Below are 24,502 nucleotides of genomic sequence, written 5' to 3' on the forward strand. Positions count from 1 at the left end.
CATCTAATCCAGCTCTCTCATTTTATAGGCAAGGAGCCTGTGGCCTGAAAGTCTGGGATTCTCCCAAGTGGGTGAGTGGCAGGCATTCCCCTGAAGGTCACACTGCTGCTGAATGAGCTGTCACTGCCACTTAGGAGCACCACAGGCTGCAGCACCAGCCGGGGCCACCCCTCACCCACTTGGTGACTCCTTCGAACAGACACTGACCTGCAGTGCAAGGCAGATGTGGGGGCAGCGCGAAGCATCACCACGCCTCATGCCCCTGTTTCTGCTGGGCCCTCCACAGCACTGGAGCTCCCTTCCAATTCCCTTCAAATCCAGAAATTTGGCCCAATCAATTCACAGAACAAAGTTTTTTCAACATACTGTGTTTTTCTGTAATGAACCTACCTGCACCTTGGTGTCTCTCTCAGAAAAGACGTAGATGGTAACTATCACTTTAAATGAGCAAGGAATTCATAATAAAACTGAAATCTACAACAGTCTTTTCAACCTTTATTAACCCATGCCCTCTAAGATAAGCACAAAATCACCCATTCCTTTAAGGGTCATTAAAGTTGCAGAATAAACCACATACCATAGCTAAATACAAAAACAGTAATATTTAAAATGCATTTTTATCTTGAAAAATACCTTAACTTAAAAACATGTAATATTGCTATGAACACTAAGTCTGCTCGCTTACTTGCTCCTCAGTTTTTTTTAAGAGGAAATAGATTTTTTTGTTTTTTTTTTTTCCAAATACAAAATACTGTAATATTCACAGTGCTTTTCTAAAACTACATAGGGTCTTATTAGGTGTTAATGGAAAAAGGCAAAGCTATTTTTTAAACTCTGTTGACCTAAAAGTTAAATGATGCCAGAAAACATAAGACTTTTTGGAATGAGTACACAGCTTGGAATCTGGCACCATGTTTTTTAATTCAGATAAAAGGGGCGTTTGGCAGGGACAGCTTTGCCAAGTCTGCATGATTTGACTCTGCAATCACGAGTTCTGAAACCTCAATCTAATTCCCAAGATTACTGAGATCTTGGGGTCTGTCGTCAGCACCATCCCTGACCAGAGTGGACAAAAGATGAATGGAAACTGAGTACCACGTGTGTAGCCTTGGAAAAAAAAAAAAAAAAAGATTTATATGTCTGCGGCGGCCTGCCAGAGGCTTATAATAGAACCTCAAATAATAGCCAAGCAGGGAAATAGGCAGGGGCTTGTAGTTTCATCCCCTGTAGGAAGAAATCATAATATTGTCAAGTAGTGAGAAAAATAAAAAATTGGAAAGGACCGACAAGAATGTTGGGCTGAACTGCAGACTGTATTACACTTTGTTGTCCTTTGTATTCAAAGATAATGTGCCTGACAGTGATTGTTTGCTGAGCCTCAGAATGTGGCTTAAATACCAATGGGAAGCTCCAGAGTCTTTTCCATGCTCCATAAATTGTGCCGTGGTTTGCTGCTGCTGCCTTGTCACTCTTTGTGCTCTGCTCTTTAGATTCATGGGTAAGCTGAAGCCTTTGGTCCAAGGGGAGGGAGCTCATACCTTCCTGCCCATGGTGGGATGGTCAACTCATGCCTCTGGTTTGACAAAAATTGATGCTACAAAGAGGAGCTTGGGAAGCCACTGTTGCTGTAGGAGGAACGTACTTCCTTTGCCCCCAATAACCCAGGAAACAGCAAGGGTACCAGGAAAACGCTGAGCATCCTAGCGATAAGGGCATTGAGTAGAGAGCATGGACAAGTTCCAACCCCACACCACTGCCCAAATGAAACGTTGAGCTTCAGAGAGTCCCCCCACCGCAGCTACCATCTATCAAGCATCTATGCCAGGAGATTTACAAACTGCGAAGTCAATGACTCGTATTATAGCCCTCAGAGAAATGAGGTCAAGGGCACACTGCTGCCCCAAAATTAGAGAGGCAGGCAGGCAGATACAGAGAATCACAAATTACCAGAGCAGAAACCGCTATGGGAACCAGTACCAGGGTGGAAAACCCTGGACTGTAATTGATAAATTGTTGGAGGCTCAGTGTGGACAGGTCTGAGAGTTAAAAATTCCAGGATGACCCAGTCACAGGGGGCCCCCACACTTCTGTAAGTTTACCTTTAGGAGCTCCAGCAGCTGCACAGTGAATGTTAAAGAAAGAAAACCCTCTTGAGCTTCCAGCAGGGGGAGGAGAAAAGGAACCATTTTGAGATAAAACAGAGCATTCTGTTCCTCTAACAAGACCTGCCCTCAAGAAAAACTGTTTTACCCGAGCCGCACCTGTCGGGTGCTTTTCAGAGCCTAACAGACCTGGAGAAGGGAAATAACCAATCCCAGCCTGCTGTAGCCTTCCACGTGGAGCAAGGGAAAATCCCAACTCCTACTCCCTCATATAAGTTAATATGCAAAGGGCTTTAATGAAGAAAGTAGACAACATGTAAGAACACTTGGATAATGTAGGCATAGAGATGGAAATTCCACAAAGGAATCAAAAAGAAATACTAAAGATTAAAAACACTGTAACAGAGATGAAGAATGCCTTTGACATGCTCACAAGGAGACTGGACATGGCCAAGGAAAAAAATCTCTGAGCTGGGAGATATGATAACAAAAACTTCCAAACTGAAACACAAAGAGGAATAAAAAAGACTGAAAAACACTGAACAGAACATCAGAGAACTATGGGACACTTACAAAAGGTGTAATACATGCATAAGGAGAATCCCAGAAGGAGAAAAAAGAGAAAGGAACAGAAGCAATATTTGAAGCAATAATGACTGTGAATTTCCCTCAAATTAATGTCAGACACTAAACCACAGATCCAGGAAGCCAGAGAACATAAAGCTGGATAAATGCAAAAAGGAAAAAAACTATACCTGAGTAGGCCAGGCTTGGTGGCTCACACCTGTAATCCCAGCACTTTGGGAGGCCAAGGCAGGCAGATCACAAGGTCAGGAGATCCGGACCATCCTGACTAACACAGTGAAACCCCGTCTTTACTAAAAATACAAAAAAATTAGCAGGGCGTGGTTGCGGGCGCCTGTAGTCCCAGCTACTCGGGAGGCTGAGGCAGGAGAATGGCATGAACCCGGAAGGTGGAGCTTGCAGTGAGCCAAGATCACACCACTGCACTCCAGCCTGGGTGACAGAGCAAGACTGTCTAAAAAAAAAAAAAAAAAAAAAAAAAAACTATACCTGAGCACATCATATTCAAACTTCAGAAAAATCAAAAGGAAAAAATCTTGAAAGATGCCAGAAGTTTAAAAAAAAAAAACAAAAAACCTTACCTATGGAGGAACTAAGATAAGATAAGATAAGAATGAATAAGATAAGAATTACATCAGACTTCTCAGAAACATGAAAGCAAGAAGAGACTGGAGTGAAATATTTAGTGTTAAGAGGAAAAAAAAAAAAAAAAAGAACACCAACCTAAAATCCTACCCTGTAAAATTATCCTTCAAAAGTGAAGTAGAAATAAAGACTTTCTCAGACAAACAAAAATTGAGGGAAATTGTTGCCAGTAGCACTGGTTTGCAATAAATTTTAAAAGAAGTTCTTCAGAGAGAAAATAAACACTGATATAGGTCAGAAAGTCAGATCTGCAAAAGAAAAGGAAGAGCATCAGAGAAGGAATAAGTGAAGGCAAAATAAAAAAATGTATTTTTCTCATTCTTAATTGATCTAAAAGATAATGACTTGTTTAAAATAATAACAACAATATATTTATTTCTGTATGCTTTTGTGTGTATGTGTATACATGCTTGTGTATGCATATGCGTGTGTGTTTCTGTATGCTTATGTATAAGTGAAATGAATGACAGCAATGCTACAATGGACACAAAAGTGGAATTAGGACTGTGTTTTGTGATAAGATATTTGTGGCCAGATGCAGTGGCTCACACCTGTAATCCCAAGGGAGGCCAGGGCAGGCAGATCATCTGAGGTCAGGAGTTTGAGATCAGCCTGGCCAACATGGTGAAATCCCATCTCTACTAAAAATACAGAAAAAAATTAGCCAGGCATGGTGGTGCATGCCTGTAATCCCTGCTACTCAGGAGGCTGAGGCAGGAGAATCGTTTGAACCTGGGAAGTGGAGACTGCAGTGAGCCAAGATCGCTCCACTGCACTCTAGCCTGGGTGACACAGCAAGACCCTGTCTCAAAAAAAGAAATACATAAATAAATTTTTAAAAAGATATTTGCATTACTCCTGATGCAATATAGTGTAATTTGAAAGTGAAGTTAGATTAATTGTGTATGTATATTGTGAGCTCTCAGGCAACCCAATTTTTTTTTTTTTTTTTTTTGACAGGGAGTCTCGCTCTGTCGCCCAGGCTGGAGTGCAGTGGTGCAATCTCGGCTCACTGCAAGCTCCGCCTCCCGGGTTCACGCCATTCTCCTGCCTCAGCTTCCCAAGTAGCTGGGACTACAGGCGCCGGCCACCACGCCCAGCTAATTTTTTTTGTATTTTTAGTAGAGACGGGGTTTCACTGTGTTATCCAGGATGGTCTTGATCTCCTGCCCTCGTGATCCACCCGCCTTGGCCTCCCAAAGTGCTGGGATTACAAGCGTGAGCCACCACGCCTGGCCAGGCAACCCAATTTTTTTTTAAAAAGTGTAATTGATATGCTGAAAAAGGAGAGAAAATGGAATCATATAAAATGCTTAATTAAAACTGCAAAAGGAGCCTCTCTTGCCCCACCTTCGTTGTCTAACACCAGCGCCTCCTCTACCTCTGTGCGCTCCATGAAGGAGATGGGGCTAGAGCCAGGAGGTCTCCACACCTGGGCTCCCACAAAGCGGACTGCCCACAAGGCCACCAATGTAAAGCGCCCAGGAAGCCACCGGCTGCAAAAGCTGCTTGCAGAGTGCGCCCTCTACCGGAGGGGTGGAGGAACCTCATCGTCCCAGGCCCGGTACTGTGGCACTCCAGGAAATCAGACGTCATCTGAAGTCCAAGAATTCCTGTTTCACAAACTTCCTTCAGAGCATCTGGTGTGAGAAATTGCTCAGGACTTTAAAACAGATCTGCGCTTCCAGACCGCAACTATTGGTGCTTTGCAGGAGTCAAGCGATGCCTTTCTGAAAACATTAACTTGTGTGCTGTCCATGCCAAACGTGTAACAATGTGCCAAAAGACATCCGGCTAATATGCCCCATATGTGGAGAACGTGGATAAGATCACTATGATGGGAAACATTTCATTCTCAAAAAAAAAAAAAAAAAATTCTCTTCACCACCTGTTAGTGATAGTTCTGAATGTTAGGTTTTTTTTTTCCCTGGGGTCAAAAGGAACCTAAGAATGTGATTGTGAATGGAAAAATACAGGACTTAAATCAGGTATTGGCAGTTTTTCCATTTTTATTTGTGTGTGAATTTTTAATATAAATGCAGGGACACAAGGCATTAATGCAAGTCAAAATGTTTCAGTGAACAAGTTTCAGCAGTTCAACTTTATAATAATTATAAACAAACCTGTTAAATTTTTCTGGATAATGCCAGCATTTGGATTTTTTTAAAACAATTCAGCTTCTATGGACAGCAAGCAAATGGGGTTTGTAGCATTTTTATCATACAGTAGACCCCATTCATTCACTATTCTGAGTTATCCTACATGACAGTACATGTTTCTAATATTGTCTGTCTTCTGTGCTGTTCCTGTAAGTTTTAAAATGCATTAAATTTTTTAAAAAATTAAAATAGAAATTTAAAAAACAAACTACAAAGGGCAAAAAAAGTATGGAAGACAAAAACAGGAACAAAGAACAACAGCAACCAATAGAAAACAATAACAAATATGGCAGACATCAATTCAACTATATCAATAATCACTTCAAATGTCAATGGTCTACCTACACCACTTAAAAGATTAATAAAGAGCTGGGTGTGGTGGCTTATGCCTGTAATCCCAGCATACTGGGAGACCAAGCCAAGCAGATCTCTTAAGCCCAGGAATTCAAGATCATCCTGGGCAACATGGCGAAAATCTCATCTCTACAAAAAAATACAAAAACTAGCCAAGCATGGTGGTACACACCTGTAGTCCCAACTTCTCTGGAGAGTGAGGTGGGAGGATCATTTGAGCCTAGGAGGTCAAGGCTGCAGTGAGCCAAGTTCATAGCACCGCACTCCAGCTGCAGTGACAGAGCCAGACCCTGTCTCAAAAAAAGAAAAAAGAGAAAGAAAAAGATAGATATTCAAAGTCATCAAAACACATGACCCAGGACCGTTCCAAGATGGCTGAATAGGAACAGCTCCAGTCTGCAGTTCCCAGCATGATCAACACAGAAGATGGGTGATTTCTGCATTTCCAACTGAGGTACCTGGTTCGTCTCATTGGGACTGGTTGGATAGTAGGTGCAGCCCACAGAGGGCAAGCTGAAGCAGGGCAGGCTGTTGCCTCAGCTGGGAAGTGCAAGGAGTCAGGAGATTTCCCTTTCCTAGCCAAGGGAAGCCGTGACAGACTGTACCTGGAAAAACGGGGCAATTCTGCCCAAATACTGCACTTTTCCAATGGTCTTAGCAAATGGCACACCAGGAGATCATATCCTGTGCCTAGCTCGGTGAGTCCCACGCCCATGGAGCCTTGCTCATTGCTAGCGCAGCAGTCTGAGATCAACCGGCAAGGCAGCAGCCTGGCAGGGGGAGGGGCATCTGCCATTGCTGAGGCTTGAGTAGGTAAACAAAGCGGAAGGGAAGCTAGAATGGGGCGGAGGCCACCACAGCTCAACAAGGCCTACTGCCTCTGTAGACCCCACCTCTGGGGGCAGGGCATAGCTGAACAAAAGGCAGCAGAAATTTATTCAGACTTAAACATCCCTGTCTGACAGCTCTGAAGAGAGCAGTGGTTCTCTCAGCATGGTGTTTGATCTCTAAGAACGGACAGACTGCCTCCTCAAGTGGGTCCCTGACCCCCGTGTAGACTAACTGGGAGACACCTCCCAGTAGGGGCCAACTGACACCTCATAGAGGTGGGTGCCCCTCTGAGACAAAGCTTCCAGAAGAAGGATCAGGCAGCAATATTTGCCGTTCTGCAGCCTCCGCTGGTGATACCCAGGCAAACAGTGTCTGGAGTGGACCTCCAGCAAACTCCAACAGACCTGGAGCTTAAATATCTGTTAGAAGGAAAACTAACAAACATAAAGGAATAGCATCAATATCAACAAAAAGAACATCCACACCAAAACCCCATCTGTAGGTCACCAACATCAAAGACCAAAGGTAGATAAAAACACAAAGATGGGGAGAAACCAGAGCAGAAAAGCTGAAAATTCTAAAAACCAGAGTGCCTCTTCTCCTTCAAAGGATCGCAGCTCCTCGCCAGCAATGGAACAAAGCAGGACAGAGAATGACTTTGACGAGTTGACAGAAGTAGGCTTCAGAAGGTCGGTAATAACAAACTTCTCCGAGCTAAAGGAGGATGTTCAAAACCATCATGAGGAAGCTGAAAACCTTGAAAAAAGATTAGAAGGATGGGTAGCTAAAATAAACAGTATAGAGAAGATCTTAAATGACCTGATGGAGCTGAAGACCACGGCACGAGAACTACGTGATGCCTGCACAAGTTTCAGTAGCCAATTTGATCAAGTGGAAGAAAGGGTATCAGTGATTGAAGATCAAATGAATGAAATAAACTGAGAAGAGAAGTTTAGAGAAAAAAGAGTAAAAAGAAACGAACAAAGCCTCCAAGAAATATGGGACTATGTGAAAAGACCAAATCTATGTTTGATTGGTGTACCTGAAAGTGATGGGGAGAATGGAACCAAGTTGGAAAACACTCTTCGGGATATTATCCAGGAGAACTTCCCCAACCTAGCAAGGCAGGCCAACATTCAAATTCAGGAAATACAGAGAACACCACAAAGATATTCCTTGAGAAGAGCAACTCCAAGACACATAATTGTCAGATTCACCAAGGTTGAAATGAAGGAAAAAAATGTTGGGTGCAGCCAGAGAGAAAGGTCGGGTTATCCACAAAGGGAAGCCCATCAGACTAACAGCTGATCTCTTGGCAGAAGCTCTACAAGCCAGAAGAGACTGGGGGCCAATAGTCAACATTCTTAAAGAAAAGAATTTTCAACCCAGAATTTCATATCCAGCCAAACTAAGCTTCATAAGTGACGGAGAAATAAAATCCTTTACAGACAAGCAAATGCTGAGAGATTTTGTCACCACCAGGCCTGCCTTACAAGAGCTCCTGAAGGAAGCACTGAACATGGAAAGGAACAACCAGTACCAGCCACTGAAAAAACATGCCAAATTGTAAAGACCATTGATGCTAGGAAGAAACTGCATCAACTACCAGGCAAAATAACCAGTTAACATCATAATGACAGGATCAAATTCACACATAACAATATTAACTTTAAATGTAAATGGGCTAAATGCCACAATTAAAAGACACAGACTGGCAAATTGGATAAAGAGTCAAGACCCATCAGTATGCTGTATTCAGTAGACCCATCTCATATGCAGAGACACACATAGGCTCAAAATAAAGGGATGGAGGAAGTTCTACCAAGCAAATGGAAAGCAAAAAAAAGCAGGGGTTGCAATCCTAGTCTCTGATAAAACAGACTTTAAGCCAACAAAGATCAAAAGAGACAAAGAAGGCCATTACATAATGGTAAAGGGATCAATTCAACAAGAAGAGCTAACTATCCTAAATATATAGGCACCCAATACAGGAGCACCCAGATTCATAAAGCAAGTCCTTAGAGACCTACAAAGAGACTTAGACTCCCACACAATAATAATGGGAGACTTTAACACCCCACTGTCAATATTAGACAGATCAATGAGACAGAAGGTTAACAAGGATATCCAGGACTTGAACTCAGCTCTGCACCAAGCAGACCTAATAGACATCTACAGAACTCTCCATCCCAAATCAACAGAATATACATTCTTCTCAGCACCACATCACACTTATTCCAAAATTGACCACATAGATGATAGTAAAGCACTCCTGAGCAAATGTAAAAGAACAGAAATCACAACAAACTGTCTCTCAGACCACAGTGCAATCAAATTAGAACTCAGGATTAAGAAATTCACTCAAAATCGCACGACTACATGGAAACTGAACAACCTGCTCCTGAATGACTACTGGGTAAATAACAAAATGAAGGTGGAAATAAAGATGTTCTTTGAAACCAATGAGAACAAAGACACAGTGTGCCAGAATCTCTGGGACACATTTAAAGCAGGGTGTAGAGGGAAATTTATAGCACTAAAGGCCCACAAGAGAAAGCAGGAAAGATCTAAAATTGACACCCCAACATCACAATTAGAAGAACTAGAGAAGCAAGAGCAAACAAATACAAAAGCTAGCAGAAGGCAAGAAATAACTAAGATCAGAGCAGAACTGAAGGAGATAGAGACACAAAGAAACCCTTCAAACAATCAATGAATCCAGGAGCTGGTTTTTTGAAAAGATCAACAAAATTCATAGACTGCTAGCAAGACTAATAAAGAAGAAAAGAGAGAAGAATCAAATAGAAGCAATAAAAAATGACAAAGGCGGCTGGGTGCGGTGGCTCACGCCCGTAATCCCAGCACTTTGGGAGGCCGAGGCAGGTGGATCATGAGGTCAGGAGATTGAGATCATCCTGGCTAACATGGTGAAACCCCATCTCTACTAAAAATACAAAAAAATTAGCGGAGCGTGGTGGTGGGCATCTGTAGTCCCAGCTACTCAGGAGGCTGAGGCAGGAGAATGGCATGAACCCAGGAGGCGGAGCTTGCAGTGAGCTGAGATCGCACCACTGCTCTCCAGCCTGGGCAACAGAGCTAGACTCCACCTCAAAAAGAAAAATAAATAAAAACTAAAAAATAAAAAATTATAAAGGAGATATCACCACTGATCCCACAGAAATACAAACTACCATCAGAGAATACTATAAACACCTCAATGCAAATAAACTAGAAAATCTAGAAGAAATGGACAAATTCCTCGACACATACACTATCCCAAGGCTAAATCAGGAAGAAGTTGAATCTCTGAATAGACCAATAACAGGCTCTGAAATTGAGGCAATAATTAATAGCTTACCAACCAAAAAAAGTCCAGGACCAGATAGATTCACAGCCAAATTCTACGAGGTACAAAGAGGAGCTGGTACCATTTCTTCTGAAACTATTCCAATCACTATTCCAATCAATAGAAAAAGAGGGAATCCTCCCTAACTCATTTGATGAGGCCAGCATCATCCTGATACCAAAGCCTGGCAGAGACACAACAAAAAAAAAGAGAATTTTAGACCAATATCCCTGATGAACATCAATGCAAAACTTCTGAGTAAAATACTGGCACACTGAATCCAGCAGCACATCAAAAAGCTTACCCACCACAATCAAGTCATCTTCATCCCTGGGATGCAAGGCTGGTTCAACAAATGCAAATCAATAAACGTAATCCATCACATAAACAGAACCAAAGACAAAAACAACATGATTATCTCAACAGATGCAGAAAAGGCCTTTGACAAAATTCAATAGCCCTTCATGCTAAAAACTCTCAAAAAACTAGGTGTTGATGGAATGTATCTCAAAACAATAAGAGCTACTTGTAACAAATCTACAGCCAATATCATACTGAATAGGCAAAAACTGGAAGCATTCCCTTTGAAAACTGGCACAAGACAGAGATGCCTTCTCTCACCATTCCTGTTCAACATAGTGTTGGAAGTTCTGACCAGGGCAATCAGGCAAGAGAAAGAAATAAAGGGTATTCAATTAGGATAAAAGGAAGTCAAATTGTCCCTGTTTGCAGATGACATGATTGTATATTTAGAAAACCCCATCGTCTCAGCCCAAAATCTCCTTAAGCTGGTAAGCAACTTCAGCAAAGTCTCAGAATACAAAATCATTGTGCAAAAATCACAAGCATTCCTAAACACCAATAACAAACAAACAGAGAGCCAAATCATGAGTGAACTCCCATTCACAATTGCTTCAAAGAGAATAAAATATCTTGGAATCTAACATACAAGGGATGTGAAGGACCTCAAGGAGAACTACAAACCACTGCTTAACAAAATACAAGAGGACACAAACAAATGGAAGAACATTCCATGCGCATAGATAGGAAGAATCAATATCATGAAAATGGCCATACTCCCCAAGGTAATTTATAGATTCAATGCCATCCCCATGAAGCTACCAATGACTTTCTTCACAGAATTGGAAAAAACTACTTCAAAGTTCATATGGAACCAAAAAAGAGCCCACATTGCCAAGACAATCCTAAGTAAAAAGAACAAAGCTGGAGGCATCACACTACCTGACTTCAAACCATACTACAAGGCTATAGTAACCAAAACAGCATGGTGCTGGTACCAAAACAGAGATATAGACCAATGGAACAGACCAGAAGCCTCAGAAATGACACCACACATCTACAACCACCTGATCTTTGACAAACCTGACAAAAACAAGATATGGGAAAAGGATTCCCTATTTAATAAATGGTGCTGGGAAAACTGGCTAGCCATATGTAGAAAGCTGAAACTGGATCCCTTCCTTACGCCTTATACAAAAATTAATTCAAGATGGATTAAAGACTTAAATGTTAGACCTAAAACCATTAAAATCCTAGAAGAAAACCTAGGCAATACCATTCATCCTAGAAGAAAACCTAGGCATGCACAAGGACTTCAAGACTAAAACACCAAAAGCAATGGCAACAAAAGCCAAAATCGACAAATGGGATCTAATTAAACTAAAGAGCTTCTGCATGACAAAAGAAACTACCATCAGAGTGAACAGGCAACCTACAGAGTGCGAGAAAATTTTTGCAATCTACCCATCTGACAAAGGGCTAATATCCAGAATCTACAAAGAACTTAAATTTACAAGAAAAAAACAACCCCAACAAAAAGTGGGCAAAGGATATGAACAGATGCTTCTCAAAAGAAGACATTTATGCAGCCAACAGACACATGAAAAAATGCTCATCATCACCGGTCATCAGAGAAAGGCAAATCAAAACCATACCATCTCACACCAGTTAGAATGGTGATCATTAAAAAGTCAGGAAACAAGAGATGCTGGAGAGGATGTGGAGAAATAGGAACACTTTTACACCGTTGGTGGGAGTGTAAACTAGTTCAACCATTGTGGAAGACAGGGTGGCGATTCCTCAAGGATCTAGAACTAGAAATACCATTTAACCCAGCCATCCCATTACTGGGTATATACGCAATGGATTATAAATCATGCTACTATAAAGACACATGCACACATATGTTTATTGAGGCACTATTCACAATAGCAAAGACTTGGAACCAACCCAAATGTCCATCAATGATAGACCGGATTAAGAAAATGTGGTACATATACATCATGAAACACTATGCAGCCATAAAAAAGGATGAGTTCATGTCCTTTGCAGGGACATGGATGAAGCTGGATACCATCATTCTCAGCAAACTATCGCAAGGACAGAAAACCAAACACCACATGTTCTCACTCATAGGTGGGAACTGAACAATGAGAACACTTGGACACAGGGCAGGGAACATCACACACCGGGCCAGTCGTGGGGTAGGGGGCTAGGGGAGGGATAGCATTAGGAGAAATACCTAATGTAAATGACGAGTTAATAGGTGCAGCAAACCAACATAGCACATGTATACCTATGTAACAAACCTGCACATTGTGCACATGTACCCTAGAACTTAAAGTATAATAAAATAAAATAAAATATGACCCAACTACATGTTGTATAAAGAAACCCACTTTAAACATAAATACATAAGTAGATTAAAAGTAAGGGGATGAAGAAAGATTTACCATTCCAACACTAATCAAGGGAAAGTGAGAGTAGTTACTTTAATTTCAACAGAACAGATTTCAGCGCAAAGAAAGTTATCAGGAATAAAGAGGGACATTACATAATGATAATGATAATTGAGAAGTCAATACTCAGAGAAGACATAACAATCCTTAGTGTACATGCACCTAACGGAGTGCCAAAATACATGCAGCAAAAACTGATCAAACTGCAAAGCAGAATAGATAAAAGCACTATTATATTTGGACACTTTAACACACCTTTATCAGAAATGGACAGATCCAACAGGCATAAAAATAAAATCAGTAAGGACATAGCTGAACTCAACAGCACCATCAATCAACTGGATATAATTTACATCTATAGACTACTTTATCCAACAACAGCAAATTATACATTTTTCTCAAATTCACATGGAACATTCTTCAAGATAGGCCACATTCTGTTCTATCTTAGGCCATAAAATATATCTTAACAAATTTAAAAGAATGGAAACTATGGCCAGGGACAGTGGCTCACGCCTGTAATCCCAGCACTTTGGGAGGCTGAGGCAAGTGGATTACGAGGTCAGGAGTTTGAGATCAGCCTGGCCAGGATGGTGAAACCCTGCCTCTACTAAAAATAAAAAAAAATAGCTGGGCATGATGGTGGGCACCTGTAGTCCCAGCTACTTGGGAGGCTGAGGCAGGAGAATCGCTTAACCCAGGAGGTGGAGGTTGCAGTGAGCCGAGATCATGCCACTGCACTCCATCCTGGGCTACAGAGTGAGACTCCATCTCAAAATAATAATAAAATCATCATCACAGAGAAAAGCAACCAGTAGTAAAATCTTGTCCTTTGGAGAGATCAATAAAATTGATAAACCTCTAGACAGACTAAATTTTTTTAAAAAGAGAGAGAGAGAACACAAATTACTAGTATTGCAAATGAAAGAGAGAATGTCACTACAGATCCCATGGACATTAAAAGGATAATAAAGGAATATTATGATCAATCCCCACCCACAAATTTTATAACCTAGATGAAATTTGCTAATTTCTTAAAAGGCACAATCTGCCAAAACTCACACAAGAATAAATAGACAATCTGTATAGACCTATACTTATTAAAGAAATTGAATCAATAATTTAAAATTTCGTTGTATAAAGCACCTTGTAAGAGTGAAACTATCAAACCCAGATGGGTTCACTGATGAATTCTACCAAACAGTTAAATTAGAAATTATACCTATATGATTTATAATATAGATATACCCTCTTCCAGAAGGTGGAAACAGAGACAATACTTCCTAACTCATTCTATGAGGTCAGTATTACCCCAATACCAAAATCAGACAAAGACATTACAAGAAAAGAAATCTACAGACCAACATCTCTCAAGAGCACAGAAGCAAAACTCCTCAACGAAATATTAGCAAATCAAATCCAACAATGTACAAAAAGAATCATGCACAACCAAGTGGAATTTATCCCAGATATGCAAGACCAGTTTACTATTCAAAAAATCTGTTAATGTAATCCATCACATCAACAGGCTAAAGAAGAAAAATCACATAATCATATCAATAGATGCAGGAAAAGCATTTGACAAAATCCAATACCCATTTATGATTAAAACTCTCAGCAAACTAGGAATAGAGAGAAGCTCCTCAACATGATAAAGAACATCTACCAAAAACCTACAGCTAACATCATACTTAATGATGAGAAACTCAGAACTTTCCCACTAAGATCACAAACAGGCAAGGATGTCCCCTCTCGTCACTGATTTTCAACGCTATACTGGAAGCCCTACCTAATGCAACAAGACAATAAAAGGAAATAAAGTGTATGCAGATTGGGAAGGAAGAAATAAAACTGTATTCATTCTCAGATTACATGACTGTCTAGAAAAAAATTTTTAAAGACCAAAAAAAACCCCTTCTAGAACTAAAACGTGATTATAGTGAGGTTGCTGGATAAAGGTGAATATTAAAAAGTAAAAAAAAATCTTCAACAAAATACTAACAAACTGAATTCAACACATTAAAAAGATCATTCATCATGATCAATTGGGATTTATCCCAGGGATGCATAGATGGTTCAACATATGCAAATCAATCATATCAACAGAATGAATGACAAAAACCACATGACCATTTTGATAGATGCTGAAAAGACATTCAATAAAATTCAACATCCTTCCATGATAAAAACTCTCAACAAACTCGGTATAGAAAGAACATACTCCAACACAATAAAAGCCATATATGACAAACCCACAGTTGTTGTCATACTGAATGAGGAAAAACTGAAAGCCTTTACTCTAAAATCTGGAACAAGACAAGGATGCCCCCTTTCACCAATTTTACTCAACACAGCACTAGAAGTCTTAGCCAGAGCAATTAGACAAGAAAAAAAATATAAAGGGAATCCAAACTGGAAAGGAAGAAGTCAAGTTATCTTTGTTTGCAGATGATGGGCTCTTATATTTAGAAGAACCTAAAGACTGCATCCACCCAAAACTATTAGCACCGATAAACAAATTCAGTAAAGTTGCAGGATACAAAATCAACATACAAGAATCAGTAGCATTTCTATATGCCAGTAGCAAACAGTCTGAAAAAGAAACTAAGAAAGTAATTCCATTTTCAATAGCTACAAATAAAATAAAATATCTAAAAATAAACTTAACTGAAGAAATAAACTTAACTAGGAAAGTCCTCATCCCTAGAAATAAACTTAACTCAAGAAGTGAAAGTTCTCATCAATGAAAACTATAAAACGCTGATGAAAGAAATTGAGGAAGATCTGAGCACTTTGGGATGCCAAGGCAGGTGGATGACAAGGTCAGGAGATCGAGATCATCCTGGCTAACACAGTGAAACCCGGTCTCTACTAAAAATACAAAAAATTAGCTGGGCGTGGTGGTGGGCACCTGTAGTCCCAGCTACTTGGGAGGCTGAGACAGGAGAATGGCATGGACCCGGGAGGCAGAGCTTTCAGTGAGCCGAGATCATGCCACTGCACTCCAGCCTGGGAGACAGAGCGAGACTCTGTCTCAAAAAAAAAAAAAAAAAAAAAAAACAGAAATTGAGGAAGACACCAAGAAATGGAAAGATATGACACGTTTATGGATCGCAAGAATCAACACTGTTAAAATATCCATACTACCCAAAGCAATCTACAGATTCAATGCAATCTCTACCAAAATACCAATGACATTCTTTACAGAAATAGGAAAAGAATCCTAAAATTCATATGAAGCCACAAAAGACCCCAAACAGTTAAAGCAATCTAGAGCAAAAAGAACAAAGCTAGAGCTATCGCTCTGCCTGACTTCAAATTATGCTACAAAGCTACAGTAACCAAAACCACATGGTGCTGCAATAAAAACAGACACATAGACCAATGGAACAGAATAGAGAACCCAGAAATTAATCCATGCACTTACAGCCAACTTATTTTCAGCCAAAATGCCAAGAACATACACTAAGGGAGGGGCAGTTTCTTTAATAAATGGTCCTGGGAAAACTGGATATCCATAGGAAGAAGAGTGAAACTAGACCCCTATCTATCTCTCACCATAGAAAAAAATCAAATCAAAATGGATTAAAGACTTAACTCCAAAACCTAAAACTATGAAACTACTAGAAGAAAACATTGGGGAAACCCTCCAGGATGTTGGTTTGGGCAAAGATTTCTTGTGTAAGAGCTCAAATGCACAGGCAACAAAAGGAAAAATAAGTAAATGGGATCACGCCAAGCTGAAAAGCTTCCACACAGCAAAGGAAACAATCAATAAAGTGAAGCGACAGCCCACCAAATGGGAGAAAATATTTGCACACTACCTATCTGACAAGGAATTAATAACCAGTATACATAAGGAGCTCACACAAATCAATAGGAAAAAAAACAAATAATCCAATTAAAACATGGGCAAAAGATTTGAATAGGTATTTCTCAAAAGAAGACATAAAAATGGCCACTGGGTATATGAGAAAATGCTCAGCATCACTAACCATTACAGAAATGCAAATCAAAAGTAAAATGAGATATCATCTTGCTTGTTAAAATGTCTTTTATCAAGAAGGCATAACATGCTGGGGAGGATGTGCAGAAAGGGTAACCATCATGCACTGTAGGTGGGAATGTAAAGTACAGCCACTATGGAGAACAATATAGAGGTTTCTCAAAACACTAAAAATAGAGCTACCATACAACCCAGCAATCCCACTGCTAGGTATGCATCCAAAAGAAAGGAAATCAGTAAATCAAAGTGTTATCTGCACTTGCATGTTTCTTGCAGCGCTATTCACAATAGCCAAGATATGGAATCAACCTAAGTGTCAATCAACAGATGAAAGGATAAAGAAAATGTGGTACATATACACGTTGGAATATTATTCAGCCATAAAAAAGAATGAAGTCCTGTCTTTTGCAACAACATGGATGGAATGGAAGTCATTATGTTAAGTGAAGTAAGCCAGGTACAGAAAGACAAATATCACATGTTCTCACTCAAATGTGGGAGCCATAAAAGCAGATCTCATGGAGGTAGAGAGTAGAATGGTGTTTACCAGAGGATGGGAAGGGTAATGGGGTGGGAGGAATGAAGGGAAGTTGGTTAATGAGTACAAAAATATAGTTAGACAGAAGGAATAAGTTCTAGTATTTGATAGTATACTAGGAAAAGTATAGTTAACAATAATTTATTATATATTTCAAAATAGTGAGAAGAGAAGAATTGTAATGCTCCCAACACAGAGAAGAGTTACGTGTTTGAGGTGATGGATATCCCAATTGCCTAATTGCCCTGACATTGTATATATGTATCAAAATATCACATGTACCCCAAAATGTATACAACTATGATATATCAATTTTAAATAGGTAAAACTCCTGCTCTGGGAAGGACAATGTCAAGAGAATAAAAAGACAAGCCACACACTAGGTGAAAAAATTTGCAAAAGACAAATCTTTTTTTTTTTTTTTGAGACAGAGTCTTGCTCTGTCGACCAGGCTGGAGTGCAGTGGTGCAATCTCGTCTCACTGCAACCTCTGCCTCCCGGATTCAAGCAATCCTCATGCCTCAGCCTCCTGAGTAGCTGGGACTACAGGCACATGCCACCACGCCCAGCTAATTTTTTGTATTTTAGCAGAGACAGGGTTTCACCATGCTGCCCAGGCTGGCCTTCAACTTTTGAGCTCAGGCAATCTGCCCACCTTGGCAGGGGGATTACAAAATGCTAGGATTACAGGTGTGAGCCATCATCACACCTGGCCTGCAAAAGACACATCTGATGAAGGACTGTTATCCAAAATACACAAAGAACTCTTAAAATTAAACAATAAAAAAAGAAGAACCTAATTAAAAAATGGGTGAAAAGCCTGAACAGATAACTCACAAGAGAAAATACACAGATGGCAAATAAGCATATGGAAATACGTTCAACACCACATGTCATTAGGACATTTCAAGTTAAAATAAAAATGAGATACCACTATATACCTATTAAAATGGCCAAAATCCAAAACACTGACACCACCAAATGCTGGTGACGATGTGGAGCAAAAAGAACTCTCCTTCTTTGCTCGTGGGAATGCAAAATAGCCACTTTGGAAGACAGTTTGGCAGTTTCTTACAAAACTAAATACACTCTTATCATATGATCTAGCAATCTTTAGTATTTCCCCAAATTAAGTGAAAACTTACGTTTATGCACATGAATGTTTATAGCAGCTTTATTCACAATTGCCAAAACTTGGAAGCAACCAAGATGTCCTTCAATAGATAAATAAATAAATAAACTGAGGTGCATCCAGACAGTGGAATATTATTTTGCAACAACAGCAACAAAAAGAGCTATCAAGCCATGCAAATATATGAAGGAAGCCTGAATGCATTTTTTTTTGAGACGGAGTCTCACTCTGTCACCAGGCTGGAGTGCAGTGGCATGATCTCAGCTCACTGCAATCTCTGCCTCCCGGGTTCAAGCAATTCCCCTGCCTCAGCCTCCCGAGTACCTGGGACTACAGGGGCTCACCACCATGCCGGCTAATTTTTTGTATTTTAGTAGAGACGGGGTTTCACCAGGCTGGCCAGGATGGTCTCAATCTCCTCACCTCATGATCCGCCCGCCTCAGCCACCCAAAGTGCTGAGATTACAGGCGTGAGCCACCGCGCCCCGTCTTGAATGCATTTTACAAGTGAAAGAAGTCAATCTGAAAAGGCCACAAGTCGTGTGATTCCAACTACATAATATTCTGGAAAAGGAAAAACAATGGAGTAAAAAGACAAATGGTTTCCAGGGATTAGGAAGAAGGGAGAGATGAACAAGGAGAGCACACAGGAATTCTAGAGCAGTGAAACTCTGCTGTATAACACTACCATGGTGGATGCATGTCATTATACACCTCAAAACCCATAGGATGTACAACACCAAGAGTGAAGCCTAATGTAAAATATGGACTTTGGGTGATATTAACATGTCATTGTAGGTTTACAAACTGTGACGAATGTACCACTGTGTTGGGAGATGTCAACAGTGGGGAAGGTATGCGTGTATGGGGACGGGGTATACGGAAACTCTTTGTACTTTAAGTTCAATTTTTCTGTGAACCTAAAACTGCCCTAAAATATAAAATTTACCAATTTGTTTAAAAAGTTAATGAGTGCCAGAGCTAGGATTTTATTTCAGATGGAGTCAACTCTAAAATTGTGGCTTAATTTGGCAATGCCAGCAGGTCTCCGAGATTATAGTTGCAGCTCCTGAGCAACTAAATTTGGACCCTGTAACACTTTACGTTTCTTTGACCCTTTCTTCTTAAGGTTTTCCAGCTTTAACTTAACTTCCAGCAGCCAAGGGCATCACACTATCAACCAAGCCACACATCAAGGAGCTATATTACTACAAGCAGGCAAAAATAATTAAGGAGGCCAGGCGCAGTGGCTCACGCCTATAATCCCAGCACTTTGGGAGGTCGGGGCGGGTGGATTGCCTGAGCTCAGGAGTTCGAGACCAGCCTGGCCAACATGATGAAACCCTGTCTGTACTAAAAATACAAAATTTACCTGGGCATGGTGGCAGGCACCTGTAATCCCAGCTACTCAGGAGGCTGAGGCACAATAATTGCTTGAACCCAGGAGGCAGAGGTTGCAGTGAGCCGAGATCACTGCACTCTAGCCTGGTCAACAGAGAGAGACCCCATCTCAAAAAAATTAAATTAAATTAGACGTTAATAAATAAAATAATTAAGGAAATCTTTATTCACAACAACCAGTTCTAAATTGTAATTCGTACCAGGTATCTATTGCTACATAACAAGCAACACCCAAAATCTAGTGGTTTAAAATAACAACAGTTTATTATTACTTGTGATTCTAGGGCTTGGCCAAGAAGTTCCGTTGCTCCCACTGGGCTGACTTATCCAACCATATTCTGCTGGTGGACCAGCTGGATACTGTGCTCTGCTGAGTCGGCTGAAAGAGCTGCGCCTCTCTCTCTCCATACAGTCTTTTATGTTGAGTTTTTCACGGCACGGTGACCTCCAAAGTCCGAGCCATAAAAGCAGAGGCTCCAAGCCTTTTAGGCTCTAGCCTCAGAAGCTGGACAGTGTGCTACTGTTATGTTCCACTAGTCAGAGCCAGTCCATTCACCCAGCCCATACTGAAGGAGTGAGAAACTAGATGCCACCTCTTGATGAGAGGAGCAGCAAAGTCACATTGCCAAAAGGCATGAACACAAAAAGACATGATTCATCAGGGGCCATTATTTTAAATATTGTTATGCCACAGCTTCCTTCGGTCCCGTTGATTCATGTCTCCTTCACATGCAAATCCCCAAAGTCTCATCTAATCCCAGCATCAGGCTCAGAGCCCATGATCTCATGCAGATCATCAAGTACCAATACAGATGAGGCTACCAAAGAATGGCTCTTTGATGAGCAACTCTTAATCTAGAGCTCTGTGAACTAAAAACAGTTATCTGCCCCACAGACACCAAATATACAATGGAAAGACAGGGATAAGATAACAGCAATTGATACTTCCACTCAAAAACAAGGGGATGGGAGGCACGGAACTGTCACTGGCCCATAACACTCTTGAAATCCAGCTGGGCACATGTTTCAGACCTTCCCTTCTGGGAATAAAGAATGTTCCTTTACTGGGGGCCAATTCTGCTCACTAAGATTGGTTCTCTCCATTCTTATTCTTCCCAGCTCTTGGTTCTGTCCTAGCCTTGTGGCATTACCTTCTGAGACACCTTTCATTTATCTCCAACAATGGCCCACGTTTGCAGCTAAGAAACTTTCTTAGTCTTCTTTCCGCCAGTGGAAAGTTGGGAGTCCAGAGGCCTCTTTTTAATTTTGAATTCCCTCTTTCCCTTTCAGTCCAAGCTGACAGTGCTCTCATAAATACAATACTCTCGAAAAACTCTGTGGGTTTCCTATTAACTTTATAGTTTCTCTCCAAGCCCAAAAGGTATATCTATAATTATTTTCAAGACATACCTCTACTTTGAACATGTCGAGTTGCTATGAAACAATGCCCTTAAGATTCTTTGTCTGGTGAGAGAGTCTGTTAGGTACCTCCTTAAATTTTTCTGAAGTCTTAACAATATCCATTTCCTCATTGTTCTTCCAGCATCTGCTAACAAACTTCTTGCTTCTATTGCAGCCTCTACCTGATGCCCCGTCACCAAACCATTATCACATGTTTTAGGATTTTGCTACACTTGCATCTAGTGTCAGATAACAATTTCTACATCAGTTTCTCTGACAAAAAGCAAAGGCAACACAATGGAGCAAAAATAGCCTTTTCCAAAAATGGTGCTGGAACAATTGGACATCCTCATACAAAACACCCTAAAACTTCATGGTTTCTAACAACCGCAATTTATTATTTGTCATGATTCTATAGGTTGGCTGAGGAATTCTTTTCTGGACTTGCCTGCGTATAGTCCACTGGCAGTTGACTAGGACTGAGCTTACCTGGGCCTTTCTCTGCAGAAGTCTTTCTTCGTGAGCATAATTGTTCACAGCATGGGAGTCTCAGGGTTACAAGAGACCAAAAGCAGAAGCTCCCTAGCCTCTATAAGCCTGGCCTCAGAAGACATCCAGTGTCACTTCTGCCAGATTCCATTGGTCAAATCAAGTCACAAGAGCAGCTTGCAGTCAAAGGATAGGAAAAAATGTAATTCTCCTTATGTCTGAAGGTGTAGCAAAGAGACATGAATACAGTGAAGTGTAATTCACAATTAGGGGTTATCATTATAACAATCTCACACACACATACACACATAATGTAGGGAAATATGTGAATATGTGCACATGATTTTTTCACATCTGAATTTGGAATCGTGATATTTGCTTTATTAGTTTACTTAGATAAATGTAGTTGAGTCATAATATTTTATGACAGCTAGTGAATGGCCTGTAGTATATTTGGCAAAAATAATGGATTCTTAGTGATTGGAGATGTCTAGAGCTCCTGGCTATAAAATGTTTCCTGTAAAGTAAAATGATATTGCTGAGGAATTTTTGTGGAAATTACAGAGTTTATGGATTAGCAAAGTGAGAATTAATGAGGTTCCTCTATCTTTACTACAACCTAAGAACTAGAACTCCTATAAAGAAATTAGCTCTAAGAGTGAAGGCCCTTTTTCAGATCATTCTGGCAAAGATGACATCATATTGAAAGCAAAAGACTGTAAAAGCCGAAATTTGGCCATTATAGAGATCATTTTTACTGCAACGTGTAATTTATGTTAATTAAATTTTCACATGGATAACTTGGCAATAAAATTATTTATAATCTGTCTGTAATTTTACTATGAAATATTTTTTACAAAGATTTGAGACAATGTGAGCTATAGTTTTCTATCTTTATTTCTCAGCCACTTTTACCATTAAGAAATTTTTATACAGTAGAGTATAAAGTGTTGTTTCTCAGATATCTGTAACTGAAACAAAATATTATTTTTACTATTTCAGAAATGTGTAAAATGAGTGATTACAAAAAAACATCATAATGTTTACCATCTTCTTTCATGCATTAAGGGAGCTACTAACAAAGTTGCACTGAGGGATATTGAATAAGACTGTTTCAGTTGGAGGACATTTAATTTTACGTATGGGAGAAGGATCCAATCAAATCAGATAGAATCTCACGACATAATTTATACCTGTAGTGCTATTATGTCATCTTAATTGTTTAATAGTCTTTATCAGGCAAAAAGTTTTGACCTCTCCCATCAACGCTGACTTAAGACACACTGCTATAGCCAGCTTCAGAATAAATTACACAGTCACAGAAAATTTTTTTTTTTTTTTTTTTTGGAGACGGAGTCTCGCTCTGTCGCCCAGGCTGGAGTGCAGTGGCGCAATCTCAGCTCACTGCAAGCTCCGCCTCCCGGGTTCACGCCATTCTCCTGCCTCAGCCTCTCCAAGTAGCTGGGACTACAGGCGCCTGCCACCACGCCCGGCTACTTTTTTGTATTTTTAGTAGAGACAGGGTTTCATCGTGGTTGCGATCTCCTGACCTCGTGATCCGCCCGCCTCAGCCTCCCAAAGTGCTGGGATTACAAGGGTGAGCCACCGCGCCCGGCCCACAGAAAATTTTAAAACTGTATGTAGAACACTTAAGTACATTAAAATTTTCAGTAATTCATCTTGTACAATCTTTCTCCAATAACATTTCAAGTCTGACAGCCATTCTGCCGAAAAGTTTAAAATGTAAAATGATTATATGAGATACCCAGAGTAGTCAAATTAATAGAGACAGAAAGTAGAACTCTGGTTGCCAGGGGATGGGGGAAGGGAAAATGGGGAATTACTGGAGATGGATGGTGACTATTGCTTGCACAACAACGCAAATGTACTTAACGTCCCGGAACTATACTCTTTAAAATGGTTAAAATGGTCAATTTTATGTTGTGTATATTTCACCACAATAAAAAAATTTAAAATGAAATTAAAATACTGCAACTAGAAATAAATGCTAACATCTTGGAATGTTTGTAGGTACAAAAGGAAGCAACTAAGATTACAGAACATAATCAACATCAACAATGGCACTGAAATGCACCAAAAAAGTGAAGGAAAAAAAATCCCTTTTCCAAAATGGCAGCTACTACCACCACTAATACAGATGAAACTTGGCTTCAGAGGGTCAGTCAGATTCAGGATAAGCATTGCTGACAGACATAAGTGCAAGCAGAGCACATTTAGTCTGCAAAAAAGCTCATAGCTTAAAAGGTGACTAAGTCTTGAATTAATCACTCCACTTACGTTATTATTTTTTTTAATCAGGACTAGCTTAAGCATCACTACACCTAGTTGTCTTTACAGATCCCAGGGCAAAATCAGGAACCTCCATACAACATCTCAAATACTTGCAATTCCAATATCTCTTCTTACTACGTTTCCCCATGCCCTGGCTTTCACCTGGCTGATTCATTTATCTAGGTCTCAACTCAGACTCTCTGAGGACGCTCCCCACTTTTCCCTTCTCTGATGGCTTCCGTAGTGTTCAAAATCACTCCAGTTTCCCTACCAGTGTTCCCCTGAGTACCTGTGGGTCTTTCCCACAAGCCTGGAAAATGTTGGAAGGCTACAATGGTGCCTTGTTCATCAGTGTATCCCCGGCCCCTAATACAGTGTTTGGCCCATAGTAGACAGATAATACATGTTTGTTGAAGGAATGAATGAAGAATTAAATGAATGGAACACATGGATCAAGCTTCT

The 24,502-nt window shown here is 40.3% G+C and overlaps 1 long non-coding RNA gene across 2 annotated transcripts in view; it reads right to left on the reverse strand.

Moving 5' to 3' along the window:
* The window catches only part of LOC134735766 (uncharacterized), a 152,781-nt gene that overhangs the window by 87,921 nt on the left and 40,358 nt on the right, over positions 1-24,502 (reverse strand). For both annotated transcript variants that reach the window (XR_010119208.1, XR_010119209.1), the window contains exon 4: positions 6,018-6,135. This is a non-coding gene — a long non-coding RNA (uncharacterized lncRNA). The remainder of the gene's footprint in view (positions 1-6,017; positions 6,136-24,502) is intronic.

This window comes from Symphalangus syndactylus, chromosome 2, assembly GCF_028878055.3.
Source record: "Symphalangus syndactylus isolate Jambi chromosome 2, NHGRI_mSymSyn1-v2.1_pri, whole genome shotgun sequence".
In the NCBI taxonomy this organism is placed as follows: Eukaryota; Metazoa; Chordata; class Mammalia; order Primates; family Hylobatidae; genus Symphalangus; species Symphalangus syndactylus.